The sequence below is a fragment of the Bos grunniens genome, chromosome 14, assembly GCF_055505025.1.
Source record: "Bos grunniens cultivar Pamir isolate PY7600 chromosome 14, Bosgru_T2T1.0, whole genome shotgun sequence".
Lineage (NCBI taxonomy): Eukaryota > Metazoa > Chordata > Mammalia > Artiodactyla > Bovidae > Bos > Bos grunniens.
This window is the reverse complement of record NC_141178.1, coordinates 53,248,922-53,261,292: the sequence shown is the minus strand read 5'-3', so window position 1 is coordinate 53,261,292 and position 12,371 is coordinate 53,248,922. Positions and strand designations below refer to the sequence as shown.

The 12,371-nt window shown below is 48.6% G+C and overlaps 1 long non-coding RNA gene across 2 annotated transcripts; it reads left to right on the top strand.

Annotated features, from left to right (window-relative positions):
• Window positions 1-624: 624 nt before the first annotated feature.
• On the top strand, window positions 625-9,940 carry LOC147359440 (uncharacterized). Of its 2 annotated transcripts, none has more exons than XR_015140816.1 (2): window positions 625-2,938; window positions 7,503-9,940. It is a non-coding gene; the product is annotated as an uncharacterized LOC147359440 (long non-coding RNA). The 2 variants fall into 2 exon arrangements; XR_015140815.1 differs by lacking the exon at window positions 625-2,938 and adding an exon at window positions 2,978-7,371.
• The last annotated feature ends 2,431 nt before the right edge of the window (window positions 9,941-12,371 follow it).

Sequence of the window (12,371 nt, the reverse complement as noted above, 5' to 3'; positions counted from 1 at the left end):
GCCTGGCAAACCCGAAGGGGGGAAAAAAAAACCGGGGCTGGAAAAAAGTGGCCCGCTCAGATTCCTGGGGCCAAGGGCGGGAGACCGGGGATCGGAAGCTCTGTGCTCCGAAGGGACTGAAATGTGCCCAGAGAAAGGGACTGAGGCCCCGGCTGTTAGGTAACCTTATTTGATCCGACACAGTGGCCCGCGTCCGGAGAGCTGCGCGGAGGTGGAGGCTTGAGCTGCGTTGCAGGTGTCCTGGCCGAGCCATCTGTTTGAGGTGGAGGGCTGCAAGGCTCGGGCGAATGTTGTAGCATTCGCCTCTGATCTCTTTAGCTTTTTTCTTCGCAGCCTCCACTTAGCATAAGCCGCGGGTGAGGGAGCGGCCCATAAGTCGGAAACGCACCCGTAGCCCGGGTTTCTTCCTAAGGCCTGCCCACCGAAAAGGCTGAAATTCCAGGACCCAGAAAGATGAGGCGAAGTTGGCACCGGTAGTGCCGGGGAAGGGGTGGGGGTGGGGGACTTGCTGGATTAGGGGCCCACTGAGGTCGTCTGAAATGGGCGCCCCCCAGAGCAGACCCTTCGGGCTAACCAGTGGACATAGCCGCACCTTCCCTGGGGCTGGATGCTGTGCGCACCGCGTGACCCTGCCTCCCTCCGGCTTTGGCAAGATGCTGCCGATCTTTAACAGTCCCACATCCCAGGTCAATAAACTGGAAACGGATAGAATGAGTATCATCCGGCGAAAGATAAAGGGCAGGGGGATGAAGCACATTCCTTCTAGAGTCTCCGAAGAGAACGCCGTTTCTCTAGCCGCTAGTAAAACACTCGGTACAGTGAGGCCTTGGGTCTGGGCTCAGCCGCAGAGATGTTCTGTGTTAGATAATTTGAGCCCCCGAACCCAGCATTGTTTGAGTGTATGTATGTATGTATATATACACACACACACATACATCCTATTTTCTAAAAATCTTTCATTTTTGGTTTTCACCTTTTTTTTTTTTTTTTTGCCAGAGAGCCGGTTGGGGGTATCGCTGAATTTTTCAAGCAGATGTAAGCTGGGTGCTGGCGGGCTGTGCCTCCTTCTGCTTAGGGCTAAGCAGAGGCAGGCTTGATAAATGTTCAAGGTGAAACATGGCCTTCCTCAAAACCCCACGGTGATGTAGGGTACAAGGCGAATATGCAAAGGCGGGAGGTGGCGCGTTACATGGTTTCATTCCTTTTCGATGGAACGGCGTGCGGTTTACCAGCAGCCCTAACCCCTCTGGTATCCGAGCGCACTGTTTCTGAACAGGAGCTGTTAGAACCAAAAAGTGGGGGGTGGAGGGGTTGGGGGGGGGGCGACGACTTCAGGGAATACTGCAGGAGAAAATGCAGACGATCACCAAGATATTAGTGATGTTGGATCTCATGGTCTCCCAGACAAGAATCTCAGGAGCAAGAAAATATTCCCAAGTGTCTCGTCGGCAGTGGCCGTGGGTGGGGTGAGGAGGAGATGGGTGGTGAGTGCGGGGGAAGAGAGAGGAGGTGTGTCTCAGTTGTCACCCTCGGCCCCCTCCAGTGAGGGAGAACAATGGCGGGGCCTGGGGTTTTCCCTGAAAGAGAAACTGCAGGAAGGCAGAGTTGCTCTTTGTGCCTTAACCCTTCCGAGGAAGGGGGAGCCATATACCGGACCCCCCGCCCCGACCATTGGGCGGTGTCCACGAGATCTAGACCCCTTCGAGACTCTGAGAGCTTTAAATAAAAGAGAGAGAGAGAGAGAGAGAGAGAGAAAGAGAGAGAAAAGAAAGGCGCCGGCCTTGTCGCCTGGTAGTAAGGCCCACTCAGCCTCCGGAAGAAACCCGAGCAAAACCGAGACCCTCAGAATTCGCCAGGCGAGGGTTGGGGGGCGGGGAGGGTGAAAACCTCACACTCCCGCCTGGTGTGTCAGCCTCTTCACCAACTCCCCCCTCCGCCGCCCCTGCGCAACTCCCACCCCCACCCCATCCCAACGTCTGATCACGGTTGATTCTGCTTACGTGGTGTATTTCAGATTTAGGATGTATTTATTTATTTATTTAATCCTTCAGATCTTCCCACACCACAAAAAGATTTCATTCTTTCCAAGGCAAAGGGTTGATTTAAAAAAAAAAAAAAAACTCTCCATTTTAAATCAATGGGGGAAATCAGATGGCTGTGACCTTGACGTGTGAAATGGGGGAGGGGCGGGTAGATTTGGGGGCCCAAATCCTTGGCCTCTCCTTTTCTGGGGCGTCCTAGGCCTTTTCGAAGGACACCCACAAGAAGGGGGGTCTATTTTCAAAGGTTACCATTAACAGTTCATTCGCTCAAAGTTGGGAACTTGGTATTTTCATATTACGTGAAATACATGATTTAATTATACTCCAAAAACAAATTAAGGACAGGCCTTCTACACAAATTGGAGGCAGCTAAATGCTCTTTTGTGCCTGCAGCCCTCGGGTTGTTAAAGAGGCTGCTGATGCATGAGAAGTGAGTGAGTGATTTAACTCATTGGGATGCAGGAAGCGACCTGCCCTCTTTTGAAAAAAAGAGAGAGAGGGAGAGAGAGAGAGAGAGAGACTGAGACTTCGAGCTGGAGAAGAGAGAGGGAGGGGAGAGGAGGGAAAGAAGGGGAGAGAGAGAGGAAAACGCAGAGGGAGGGAGGCAGGGAGACCAAACCCCCGCTTTACTGCGTTGAAAGCTTCTGAATTTCAAGCAGAAAGTAGAAGGAGCCCCACACGGCTCTGAGCGTCTTTCCTTGGGCTGCGTGTGCAGAGCGTAGACAATGAAAACCTCCATCCCCCTCCCCCAGCCCCGCTAGCCTACAAGATTTTTGTTTTCGTTCCTTCTCAACGGTGGAAGATGTGCAAAATCAAACATAGAGAGATGTGTTTATATTTTGAAAACAAACCAACCGAACGGGCTGAGACGCGGATTACCCAAACGCGCGAGGGCCGTAAGTAAGATCTTTTTTTTTTTTTTTCCCCCTGGGTGAGCCGGACTCTGCGTCGCGGCGGAGTTGGGGGTGTTCGCTTTGTGAGTCGGGGTCACGGGTTTGCGTTCGGGTAGTTTTATTTCCCAGGGCTTTCCTCGAAGCTTGCACTTCCCGCACGTGAGCGGGAGCAGCAGCCGTTTCGCCCGCGGTGGGCGTGCGGAGCAGGGCACTTGGCTGGCTTGGATGCGGCGGGCGGGGGCGGCGGGGGGCGCCCAGGCGAGGAGTTCCCGCGTTGCGAGCATCCTTCGAGAGCCTCGCGCCCGGCTCTGGGCTGCAAGGTTGGTTCCCGGCAGTGGATGGAAATCAGGTCACCGAGGTCCCTAAGCTCCCGGACTCCCAGACGTGCCCAGGGGACGGGATGGAATTGGAGGAGAGATCGGGGGAGGAGGAGAGAGAAGGGAGCACCCCCATCCCCCACCACCCCCCCAGGCCTAGGATGGAGGACCGTGGAGGGCCATGGCCGCTGGCCGGGGCCCTCGGTTTACGAGACTTGGTCTTGGCCGGGGTTAGCTGGCTAGAGAGCATCGCGCCTTCCTAGATAGAAGCTAGGAAGCTTCCTAGTTAGCTGGCTAGCGAGCGTCGCGCCTTCTTCTGCACCTCAAAGAGAAGATCTGGTGACAGGGACTGAGCGAGGGTGGCAGAGTGTGTCTCAGAGCGCCCAGGCGGGAGAATCTGTGGTTCTAAGGGAGGTGTGTGGTTTTTTTTTTTTTTTTCCCCTCTTGGAAATGCGCAAGAATTCCGCGGGCTCACGCTTTCTTTGTGCGCCAGGCAGCGCCAAGCGCTTTGTGCTTCACAAGGAGAAAATGGCGAGTCCTATTGTGTTTAGGCCATTTTCTTCCGGTACAAGGATTTTCCCAAGTTCTAAAGACTTCTTTGGAAAGTAGCCTTCTCTTGCCCTGAAAAGTGTGAATCGCTGTAGTTCGGCCAGGTGGCCTGGCGTGGGTACCGACCTCAAATGAGGCAAGAGCCTGTTTTCTTACCGTTGGAATACTTTGTATCAAAACAAAAAAATATGACCAGTTTGTGCAGGTCGATCCCCTTCAAAGACTCGCAGCGGCTCTCAGAGATTCAGAAAATAAGCGTCTGTTTATGTGTTTATCTATATATATCATACTTCTCCTGATAATCTGAAGGGAAAGATAAAGGGCAAAAGACAATTAGGTGTGTGGAAGATGGAGGGAAGTTTTTTTCTTTATTCTTTCACCCCTCAAGGAAACCCCAGGAGAGGTTAAACGTTAGTCTGCCAGGTCAATCTTTTGTTTTTTAAACTGAAGGTGAAACGTTGTTTTGGACTGAAGGAAGCAGCCTTAACCTCTAGAGGATATGCCTTCTTTGCTTCACAAGAAAAAAAAAAAAAAATTACAGGGTTAAAGAAGGGATTTAGCTTAATACTCTTAGTGCTTGTGTATGTGCGTATGTGTGTGATTATATCTATCTATACAGAGAATTGAGAAGGTTGCTGTTTGGCCTTTTTTCTTTATCATTTTTGTGAAGATTTCTGCATTTGTTAAGCCATATGTAAAAGTGGACAAGGATTCCTCTACAAGAATGCCTTACATTTCTGAAAGCAAAAAACAAATGAACAATGAAAAACTGCAAATTGGAAAATACTACTTCCTACTGACTACAATTCTTTGGAGCCCTAAACGTGGTGGTGATTTTTATCAGCTCAAAAGTAATGTAATACAAACTTCTCCCATCTGCTTCTTGTACTCTAAATTGGGTGGCAAATATATAGAAATGAAAACAACTGGAATAGAAAAGAGGACTTAAACCCTACAGACGTTCCCCTTAAAACATTATCTTAAAATGTTAAGGCATCAAATTGGTGCCTAGGCATCCTGATATCCATTTTTCAAAAGGTACCCCTACCACCTCCCTTCATGTGGATCAAGACCATGGACAGCGAACTAATATGAAATCACTGAGCAAAAAAGCAGCTCTTGTAAAATTTTGTGGGAGCAGAATGGAAGCTTACATTCAAAACATGTCAGGAGACAAAAACAATCTTTAGATTTTTATAAGGAATTAGACTCCTTTACATTGTGGCATTTCAAACATTCTACTACGTTCAAAGAAACAATGACTTATATACCCTACTCGAGTAGTATATGTTATTAATCTAACTAAGAGGAGGTCCGCCCTTTGTTACTGATAAATAACAAGTTTAAATCCATCCTTTTAAGGTGTGAGCTGTTTCTTATAAGGCCTTCAAGCAGAGTGAGGACAGAGAAATTTTACTGTTTTAGCCTGGCATTAACTGAATGACACTGGAGCAAATTAAATTGATTTTTATCAGTGACTGAATTTCTAAATGCATAGAATTGGAAAAATTAAATGCCACTTTGATAGACAGGAATAATATGAATAGAGATATAACCCAGCTACTCCTTCTACTCATGTTTAGGCAGTGTAATATATAACCAGCAATGCAGTGTTGTCAGCAAACATTTTTTTCTAAGTAAATCACAGATTTTTTTCATATATACACATTTGATTTAGGGCACAGGGTTAGTTCAGTGCAGCTCTGGGTTGGAGATCAATTTATGCTGTTTCCTACATTGTATGAATTGCCTTTATTCCTTTCCAGAATTGAACTTCATTTAAAGCCATTTCATTTGTGGATTACATAACACGTTCAAAACTGCTCATTTAAATTTCCAATTTCGTGTATCTTTTGGTTTATTTCATAACCTGACTTCAGTGTGACTTGTAGAGGCCTGGGAAATAATATAAAGCAAAGGTAATCCTCAGGTGTAAAGAAAAGAAAATAGTTTATATTTAAATTTTAAAATGACATCAAGTTAAAGAGAGTTTAGGGTTTCTAAATTAATTATTTGATCTTTACTCATTGAATTTGACTGTAGAATGAAATTGCAGTTACTTGAATGTATAGAATCTTACAATTAGGTGCTAGATATGTTTTGGACACACACACACTTTTTTTTTTTTTTCTTTTTTTTTTTTTACAATGTCTTCAAAGTACTTGCAAAGAAAATGGAGTGATCAGGACCATGGTGAGGTCCCCTTGGCACACCCAGTGCTGGCCCTGGATTCTGCTTGGGATGCGGAGGTCAGTTGGGAGAGGGGTCATTGTTTAGAAAGGCACATTAGTCCGAAATGGCATCAGTGATGAGATTAAACATAAACCTAAATCTTGGCCTGGGTAAAGGATGGCAGTGGGGCAAGAGGAGATGCAGACAACCTTGGTTCTGCTGCCTGCGCACATAACTAAGAAGCCACCCCGAAGTCCTCCACTCTTCTGGAGCCTGGACTCTGTCTGGGCCTAAGGTGCTTATTTTGCTGTTTCTTGGTCGTCTGTGTGTGGGGATAAGAGTCCAAGAGCTTAGATTTGGGGATTCAGACAAAAGGTCCTGAAGCTGTGGTGGGCTCTCGTCTCCATTTTAAGGAGAGGCAGCCCGGAATGGTGACTTGGACTTGGCTTATACGAGCCGGAGCATGGACGGCAGGGCTGTGAGAAGAGATCTGGAGAGACTAGGGGCACGACTTCGTGGGGGGTGGGGGTGGCGGGCTGTCTTTGGGCCCCCTGTGTTGGTGCCAGTGGGGTGTAAGGCAAGGGCAGGGTACTCGCCCTTCGCCGTACCAGGCGCAGCTCTTTGGGGGCTGAGCGCCTTCTGCGGCTCTTTGGTTTCAAGGACACAGCGAGCTGCTCAGGACTTTGGGAGCCAACATCTGTCTGACTGGTGACGTCAGCAACCCGTGTAATCCTCTTCTGCTGAAGGCAGATGCCTTATTTGTTTGGCTGGAGCGAGCCATTAATCCCTAATTCTGGATCAGCAAGCGAGGGGGAAAGACTGGACCGTTCCGATCCACCCCCTCCCCACCCCCACCTCCCACCCTAAAGCACCTTATACCACCGAAGCCTCTCAGCCTCCTCTTTCCTCCGAGAACGCGCTGAGCAGCAATCGAAAACGCCGTGGTCCTCTGCAGGTTTGAGCTGGGCTAGCAGGTCTTTCTCCTTCGGATTTCCAGGGCTCTGTGTTATCTGTGATGCTTTCTCTCATCGATCTTTTCGATTTTCTTGCTGGGACTCGCCGATCTTGCAGTTTGTAGGGTACCAAGCCAAGAAGGGGTGGGGATTGGAGAGTGCGGATCCAGAGTTCGGTGTAAAGGATGGGGTGAAGAGGGGGAAAAGGGGGTACACCATGCGGGGACGGCTAGACTGCACCGGAGGACCCTCTGCGGACGCGTTCTGAAGGTTCCCGCACCCGAAACCCCTTCTCTGGCCGCGAAGATGCCGCAGGGTCCGGCCCCCACCTCGCGGCTTCCGCAGCGGGAGCAGCGCTCTCCGCCACCGCGCCGCCCCCCAGGCTGCGCGCCCAGCTGAAGCCTGGGGACAGCCTGGGGACGGAGATTGAGGCCCGCCGGCTGAGGTGCCGTCCTCCCGTCACCTATCTCCCTCGCCTGCTCCCTCCCGCCTCTTGTCCCTTCTCCCCCCGCCCAGGTTCCCCCTCCTCCCTCCCGCCTCCCTCTCTTAATGATGCGCTGTGATTCTGTTTTTCAGGGGCGCGCTCTGGGGTCTCCGCACTAGACCGGCTCCCGGCGGTCTCCGCAGCCACAGTCGGGCTCTACGCCGCCCCTGGTGCCGCGGGGGCCGAGAGTCCTCCCTTCCTCGGACACCGGAGCTGGAGTGGGCCTTTCCCTCCTGCGGACCGCGCCGTAGGGGACGCCGAGAAATGAGCCGCTGCGCCCGCCGCCTCCGGCCCGCTGTGCTGACGGCTCCGCCCGTAGAGGTCAACTCCCCTCACCCCTTTCTCTGTCCTGCTCGCCCTCCCTCGGCCCGGCTCCGGCTCCGCCAGCCTCTGGACTGTGGCCGCAGTCTGAGGATTGCGCATCCGCTGCGCTGAGCTACTCCGAACCGTATCCCTCAGGCGGGCCCAGACCCGAGGTCCGCGCTCCCGGGCGGTGGGAAAGCCTTAGCAAGCAGCCTTTTCTCTGCAGCAAAGCTGTAGCTGGACCAGATGGGCCGCCCAGCTCTCTCGGGACTAGGCAGGTGCGGTTGAGTTAATTTTTCCGCATTACAAAGAAAGATGACCCAGCCCGCCCCTGGACTCTGATCTCCCCCAAACCTCCCCAGCGAAACTGCGGTCGCGTTTTCAGAGGACACAGAGACTAGGCGTATCTGCGTGTTTATCTTCCCTACACATACGTATGATGGTTGTCTTTTGTGTGTGCTAGATTCCTTCCCGACAGCAGGAAATGATTGGCAAAGCTTTCTGCAGTAGAACGTGAAATGGCGCGGTCCTTAAAATATGCTCTTCCTCACAAGCGACTTAGAAGAGATGCAGGGCGGACCAACTCAGTTAATTGCCTTCCGTAAAATGATTACGAAGTTAGTTCTGAACCAGAGGGGGAATTAACTTCGATCCACGCCCGTCGTTTGAAAACTAGATTTATAGGCGTCTGTATATTTCTAGGTGCGCTGTAAATGGCATGCAGATATATGCATATGTATACGCAGACACATGCATCGTCTACACTTCCAGACTAATTAGCAGCGGCTCTGGCAGCTGTGGCAGGAGGCGAGCTGAGACCGGAGCCATGTTTATGGGTTAGAGGACTCCGGGGGAGTCCTAGGGACTCGACCTCCCGGCAAGGGAAAAGGGCAGGAGGAGAAGTGTGATCTTTGCAGTAGGTCAGTTTCTTTCCGGATCAAGATCAGACTCTGCCCTCCGTGTTCACAGCGGACCTTGATTTAATGTCATACAATTAAGGCACGCGGTGAATGCCAAGAGCGGAGCCTACAGGCGGCTGCACTTGAAGGACACCAGAGCTTCTTAGGATAAGAAAGCGCAAAAGGCACTTGCACGGGGCGGGGATGGGGGGGCACTGAGGGGGTGGCAGAAAGAACCCATCCTTGGCCAACAAAAGGCCCTCAAACTGATTCCAGAACCAGCCTAGTGTTCCGAAAGCAAAAGGGTCATAGTTTTCACTAAGGGCCTCAGAAACCCGCAGGAAAATCCCCGAGGGAGATCTTAGGGGCCGGCGCTTCAGTGACAGCTGTCAGGAGAGCAGTGGCTCCCTGTGCAAATACTCTACAGAGTTGAGGCGTTTAGAAAGCAGTGGTCCTTTCACGAGTAGGTAGTGTGATTGTTTACAATCCTGGACCAAGATGCGGAAACAAAACAGAAGCAAGAGAGGATCATCACATTAAATGGCGCCCTCATCACATTGCACACGAAATCTCAAATAGCTCAGCTCCTTTGGGAAGATCGCAACCTCCACCTCCCCCTCCCCCCGCCCTACCTCTCCTTCTCACTTCCCATTCTCCAGTCGGCCTTGCTTCGCTTTAAAAAAAAAAAAAAATGATTTCCTTGTTTCGATGTAGTCGCAATGGTCAAATCAGTCAACAGAGTAGGACAGGGGGAACAGGCCAGGCCACAAACTTTAGAAGCACCAGGCAAATTAATTTATTTGGAAGCCAAAGAGCTGGACTCTGTTGAGGAAATCATAGTTCCGCACCACGGCCTTGGAGCCAAAGACGAACTCAGCTGAGAAAGCGAACCTTGATAGATGTCTTTGTTCTGCCTTGGCCTACGGGGCTGGGAACAAAGGCGAGTAGCTGAGAAAGTGAAGTGGCCACACTCCCGGCTCCCGGCGCTGTCCACGGTGCTGACCACGGCCTTGTTCCCTCAATGCAATTTTACCCCAAAGCAATAGGACCGTCCAGCCCTCCACCCCCGAAGAATAACTGGATATTAGGTAGTTTGCGAAAGAAAAAATAAATAAAAACAGGGTAAGGCCATATACAGCGAAATCTAATAGTTCACCGCAATAGACCACTCTAGCTCTCGCCACACTTGGCTTATATGGTCTGTCGTAGACAGATAATGTAGACAGATAACGCTTAATCTATGTTCATTGGGGAACAATTTATTTAGGCTGAAACTCGAATCTAGGACCTGCAAGAAGGAGAATGAGGAGAATGAAGGCTTTTTTTTTTTTTTTTTGAAAGTCATGTTCCTTAGAACATAAAATGTAAAGTACTCAGCTACGCGCCTTCAAACAGTGCTGATGTAGTCACCAAAGGCATTACTGCTGGAATCAAGAGTGGGCCCCAAGACTGACCAAGAAGGCAGGAACTGACTAGCTGAGGCCAAGCAGAAGCCCACCCAGCCTGCCTTCTCGGGTCAGGCTCGAAGCAGGACAGCCTTCAGAGGCGGACCCAGGGTGCGCTTCGGTGCGCCTAACTTGCTCGGCGCTGTCCGGCCTGCTGGAGGCACTGCAGAGCCAGGAAGCCTAAAATGCGCACTGCGGAAAGAAGCCGACCACAGTGGCAGCGCCCTTCTCCTAGATCTGGCAGATGGAAAAAGGCAGGGTGTTTACTGAATCCGAGGAAGAGAAGATTCACTTTAAAGCCGAGGGTCGCTGGGGTTAGTGTTAACACATTCACTAAATCTTATAATCTCTGAGCATATTTCATCGTCCTAACCTACATATTGATAGCATTAAATAATAAAAATCGAAGTGCTCTAACTAATAACGGATCAAAGAAGAGAGAGAGACAGAGAGGGGGAGAGAAAGAAACGGAAAATCAACCAATTTGTAGCCAGCCTGAACTAAAAAAAAAAAAAATTGTTGCATATTTCCTTATATTTGCTTTTAGATTCACAAAAGTAAACGACGTTAAAATTAGGAATAGATAAACTAATCCAGGCCGAGCAATGGAAGCAGCAACACCGATTTCGATCCAGATGCAGAAATGGTCCATAAATGGGGCTTGATTTCATCAGAGCCTTTCTTTTACACCTGAATGATACAGATGTAGGAAATGAATCAGGAAAACAGCAGCAGAATGCAATATCCTCCGCAGGGGAGGTCCTCATCCCCTCCCTCAGGGTGGATTTTATTTGTCTTCTGATTTTAGAACTGGCAGTATTTGTTCTTTCATATCTGGCAATGTCTTAAGTTTATATTTTATTTTATACAATTGTGGAGTGAGTTGGTAAAGCACAGTAGGGAAAAGGCTTACCCAAATGGTAAAAGAAAGGGGTTGGAGAATATTTCTTTTGAGCTAATTAAGATCAGTCCACGGGCACTGAAGTGGGTTTAAAGCATTAACACTTATCCTGGAAGACTTGATTTCCTTCCAGTATTCACATGTCTGCATTCCCTTGGATATTTCATGAAGCAACAAGGATCCACAGCTACAAAACACTCCTGCCTGAGTTGTGTTATAACTCATATTACATAACTGGGACACATCTAATCTTCCTCACCCTAATCCTTCCTTTTAAGGACAGAAAGCTTAATCTGTTTAAAAATTACATGATATGTAAGAGAGAAGGTAAAATACCACTTAGATAAGGGAACACACAATTTGGTCATCTGGTTGCTGTGATTAAACCTAGAGTAGTTATCACCATTAATATCTCTAGATTTTAAAGAGTATTTCTCTTAAAAATAATCAGCCACCCTAACGTTCATTGCCAGTTTCCCTGCTCTGAAATTCTGTGCTCAGCATTTTTGCAGTAAAAGCAATCCCTGCTTCTCGCGTCGTGCCGGGGCGGGGGTGGAGGGGTGTTGACAATCACAACTCTCGTTCAGTGGTCTCAAATTAAAGCTTCTCGGAATAACCGAGGGACAGCTTGACCCTTTGAGATACTCACCGACCACCCTCCAGGGAAATAGTACTGTTTCCTTCCTGGGTACAAGATGCTAGTGCCGTGCACCAGAAGGTATCCTTTGTCAACAGCGCCAGAGCGCCCTCTGCTGCCCGAAAGAGGCATGACATCACTTACAAAAGCCAGATGGCACTGAGCTGCAATAAGCGGTGAAAATATTAAGCTCTTAGTAGCATTTAATCTGTGAAATTTGAAAACTCTCATCATATTGTATGAAGGGACAACCTGATTTTGATTTCGAGTACTCCTCGGATAATTTTCTTCATTCTGGACGTTAGTGTAAAAATGTTCTGAAGGTTTCAGTCTGTTAAATTATTTCTGTAGTTACAATTCTGCATCCTTTCCTTCTTAAATTTTATATGGAAATACAAAATTGCAAATTGAATTTAAAGCCTTTGTGGTGAATAGATGATTAAAGAAGACTTTTCCTAGTTTCTCTAGTTACTAAGATCTAATAAAGGAAAAATAATTAAAGATATCAAGCATAGGTTGTATAATTTTTTTTAAGATAAAGTTTTAAAAATTAAGGACTGAGATAAATAATTGTTTTCTGGTTTGGACAATTGACCTCAATCTTTCTCAGGCTTTTACTTTCAGAATTAGAAATTGAGTTATCCCTGAGGAAGAGATTGAAACTTGCTTCACACTAATATGTACACTCTACCTGTGAAATCTTTGTAGTGAATGTATATGGATATTTAGTTTGCAAAGAGTTAATCATAACAGAGTCCACTCTGAGCAGAAATGAT